Below are 4,540 nucleotides of genomic sequence, written 5' to 3'. Positions count from 1 at the left end.
CAAATGAGGCTAGAGTAAATTAAAATGTTAATAGCATTTCTTTATGATGTGATATCTACTTTTTTTTTAGGATTTGTTTATTTTTATTGGAAAGACAGATATACAGAGAGAAGAGACTCTGCTGATTTATTCCCCAAGTGGCCACAATGGTCGGAGCTGAGCTGATCCGAAGCCAGGAGCCAGGAGCCTCCTCTGGGTCTCCCACACAGGCACAGGGTCCCGAGGCTCTTGATCATCCTCGACTTCTTTCTCAGACCAAAAGCAGGAAGCAAGTGGAGAGATCTTTCTCTGTGTCTCTCCTTCTCTCTGTGTATCTGCATTTCCAACACATCATAAGTACCTGAACCTAAATTGAGTAACAAACTTTGACCATGATGTTCTTATAATTCTTGTCCAGGTTGAGAAGGGATTAATGTTGTTTGGAACCCTGAGAACAAAGAGTGTCTTTTGACTATATTTAAATGATTTGGTTTTCCTGAAGCTTTCTTGGAGCAACTTCCTAGAGGACTGCCCTGAAACCTTGCTAGTGAGGGGTATTGGTTAGCTGGATGGAGGAATGCAACGTGCAAGTACTGAAGGAGACAGCACTCAGAGGCCTAACAAAGCCATATCCACATGTGGGTTTGGTTACTGAGTGTAGAGCATTGCTCCTTAGTCCAAGCTCTCTCCCTGCTCCAGCTGTGTGCTCTTGGTTGAAGGCCTTGCGGGCCAGCTTTCCTCCTCTTTGCCTCTGCTCCCCAGCCTTGGGTTGACAGTGCTCAGAACTCATGCCTCCTGTTGGCTCAGATCCTGGGCGACCCAGCTTTGAGTTAAGCATTCCTTACCATCCAGGCCGTATTTTCCTAACCTCAAACAAGAGCCTGTGGGATAAGGATATTTCTTCACAATTTGTCTTGAAATTCTTTTCCATATAAAAATTAAATCATATTTAGTTATATTTAGTAAAATCCTTCTTTTGAGGGGGAAGAATGATTCAAATCAAGCTATCCTGACACATATGGTTCTTACAGTCAGCACAGCTTGTGGCTGACTTTCCTGAGGGAATAGTAGAGCATCAGTGGGTCTTTCCATGTGATCTTCTCTCAGCCCAGGCCGGCAGCGGTCCTTCCCCTAACGCCCTGCTGCCATGGCAACTTGGTGCCTGATGCCTTTGCGCCTATGAACAAATAGAGTAACAGTTACCAGCCTCCTGCTGAAGCAACTTTGGTAGGTTTTACTTCAAAGCCTTTAAAATGCTCTATGTGATGAGTATCAAAAAGTTTAACCTTTTATCCACTCCTGTTTTCTTCAGAGACAGTTTTATTTTTTTCGAAAGTTAGCTAAAGGTAGAAATGGCTCATCTTAAGTTACTAGGTGCTTGCTGCAGGTACCTGAATAATCAGTTCTGATGCGGGCTTAGGCAGAGGTTGGGAGCAGGAAGGACCCCTGCTTTAAGGTAAGATCATTTTTATCAATAAGATGGCAGCCTTTGAAGTGGGAACCGCTCTTTCATGAAGTCCAGAGGAGTTCCCCTGCATCAGAGATGCTGTGATGTAACTTTCGATCCAAAATAGGATGACAAATCTGGAATTTTCTTAGAAAATGGAAGGAAATATTCCAGGATGTTCTTTTTAAGATAATTATCTCTGATCTCCTTATGTTAGAAATATAATCTAAAGCTGTGTCATTAGCCAGATAAACAAGGTGAGCTGCTCCCTGGTCCCCTGTGGCTCCTGTTGTGCTGGAGCGAGCTGTAGAGCAAGGCACAGCCAGCACCAGCCCTGGCGGCACAAGCAGGTGGTGGGCATCTGCTGTGGTTGTGTAGAAGTCGTGGTCGAACATCTGGGGAAGGGCAGAGGCCATTCTCCTGTGCCTGTCCTTCTCTGCAAAAGAGGACACTACTGTCCTGCTGCACTGATGCTTCTGCTTAATATCATCCAATGTTTCGTTTCCTACAATGGGATGCCAAGAGAAGTTTTGTTTAAAATCTGCTGTAATAGAAGAGCCTTGCAGTATGTTCTTAGGAATGGACACCCCTTTAATTTTTTCTAAGATTTATTTTGTTTTTATTGGAAAGTCAGATATATAGAGAGGAAGAGATGTCGAGAGGAAAATTTTCCATCCATTCATTCACTCTCCAAGCGGTTGCAATGGCTAAAGCTGAGCCAACCTGAAGCCAAGAGCCTGGAGTCTCTTCTGGGTCCCCCACACGGGTGCAGGGTCCTAAGGCTTTGGGCTGTACTTGGCTGTTCTCCCAGGCTACAAGCAGGGAGCTGGATGAGAAGTGGGGTGTCTAGCATTAGAACTGTCACCCATATGGGATCCTGATGTGTCCTAGGTGAGGATGTTATCTGCTAGGCTACTGCGCCAGGCCCTGCCCCCAGTATTTTAAATACAGAAAGGTGCCCTAGAGAATGTCATACCTTGAGGATAGATTTATCAAAAATCAGGTAACTCTTTCCCTCAGACATTGAATCCCGAGAGAAACCTCGTTCTGAGTTCCCTCGTGGAAACACAATGCAGGGAGACTGAGGGAGGAGGGATAGAGTTAGTAGGACTTTGGGATCTTAAATGCAAAACAATAGATAGAAAAAGGTCCGTGTGCTTTTATTTTTTACTTTTTATTCACGTAACCGGATGCATTTGCTAAGATGACTTTGGTAAATGATCAGCACTGAAGTTAGCATTCATCTAGTGATGTACATTTGCTTCTCTAAGTCTCGTGAAGTAGGTGTGCTACCGCCCTCCGCACGTGGGAGGTGACACCGCTGACGAATAGAGAGGTGAAGTACTTACCCAAGACCAGGCACAGAGAACGCGGTAGAATTGGCGTCCAGGACACGGTGGTCCTGCTGCAGTGTGCTTTCTTAAACCCCAGATGCTGCCATGGTTGAACACTGGTTCCCATCCAGTCCTTTCACTCTGTCGCACCAGACACTCAACGAGCATTCGATCAGCTCCACTGTGTGTCAGTTAATTACCAACGGTCACAAAACCGGGAAGAGGGTTTGTTCTTCTTAACTGTGTTCCAAGAAACGTACGAGGAAACATACTGAGAGAGGTAAAGTTCAAAGAGGTGAAATAGTTTGCTTGTGGCTACTCAGTTGATGAAGGGAAGTGTCACTTGAACATGTTTGTTTTCGAGTTGAACTGTGTATTCCTCCTTTACTGAATACACACAGGCAAATGACCTAATAACTGTGTTTGTGTTACCTTCTAGACCGTTTTGTAAAGATTTATTTATTTTTATTTGAAAGGCAGAATCACAGAGAGAGAGAGTCGGGGAAAGAGGGAGAGAGAGAGAGAGAGAGAGACAGAGGTCTCAGTTTGCTGGCTGCCTCCTCAGAAGGCTTCAGCAACTAAAGCTGAGCCAATAGAAGCCAGGAGTTTCTTACAGGTATTTCACATGTGTGCAAGGGCCCAGAAACTTGAGCCATTCTCTCCTGCTCTCCCGGGCTATAAGCAGGGAGCTGTATTAGAAGTTGAGCCACTGGGATTAGAACCGGCACCAGTATGGAATGTTAGTGTTCCAGGTGGAGAATCAGCCTGTTGAGCCACTGTGCCAGTCTTGCTCTTCAGATTTTGAATTTTAATAATGATTTCATTATATTTGCCACACACAATCTTACTGAGCATCCCAATAATTATCAATCAACAACTTATTTTTGATGTAGGAGATTAAACAAACACCTTTGCTTTGAAAATAGTGACATGAAAAATAGCTGAAGAGATAAAAAATAATATCTCAACATAATACATACTTGTGGCATATAAGCATCTTGGATATGCCTACAACAGTATATCCAATTGAATTTCAAGAATGTTCTAGAAAGACATTTCAGAAGTATAGATCAGTGCCTGGTGTTTTAAATCAACCATTTATTTGCCATTCACTCTGCTCAAGGTTTTTTGCTTGACTGGTGATGAGCAGAGACTGAATTACAGATTTGGGACTTCCCAGCAGGCCCTTGATATGCCAAATACCAACTGATTTATCCATCAAATCTGTGTGCTGAATGAAGTATCCCGGCTAAACAGATGGCCTGGCCAGGGTGATATTTCACAAAGCAATATGTGTTTGTTTGAATAACATGATTGTAAACTTTTCACTCTGAGTCCAAAAATTAAGTTGTAGCTTTTGGATATTTCCTGAAGCAATACAGAAGAGAGCATTCAAATGTCAAAGTTATGACTTGGTTTCCTCAGTCAGTTTTATATAATTGTCTATATTCATTTATTTGTTAAACATCACATATACTTTTTTTAACAATTTATTTATTTTTATTACAAAGTCAGATATGCAGAGAGGAGGAGAGACAAAGAGGAAGATCTTGCATCTGATGATTCACTCCCCAAGTGACCACAATGGCCGGTGCTGTGCCTGTCTGAAGCCGGGAACCAGGAACCTCTTCTGGGTCTCCCGTATGGGTGCAGGGTCCCAAGGCTTTAGGCTGTCCTTGACTGCTTTCCCAGGCCTCAAGCAGGGAGCTGGATGGGAAGTGGAGCTGCCGGGATTAGAACTGGCACTCATATCGGATCCTAGCACGTTCAAGGCGAGGAG

The sequence above is a fragment of the Ochotona curzoniae genome, unplaced genomic scaffold, assembly GCF_017591425.1.
Source record: "Ochotona curzoniae isolate NIBS_2020 unplaced genomic scaffold, NIBS_Ocur_1.0 contig_3498, whole genome shotgun sequence".
In the NCBI taxonomy this organism is placed as follows: domain Eukaryota; kingdom Metazoa; phylum Chordata; class Mammalia; order Lagomorpha; family Ochotonidae; genus Ochotona; species Ochotona curzoniae.
Note: the sequence above shows the minus strand (reverse complement) of the source record.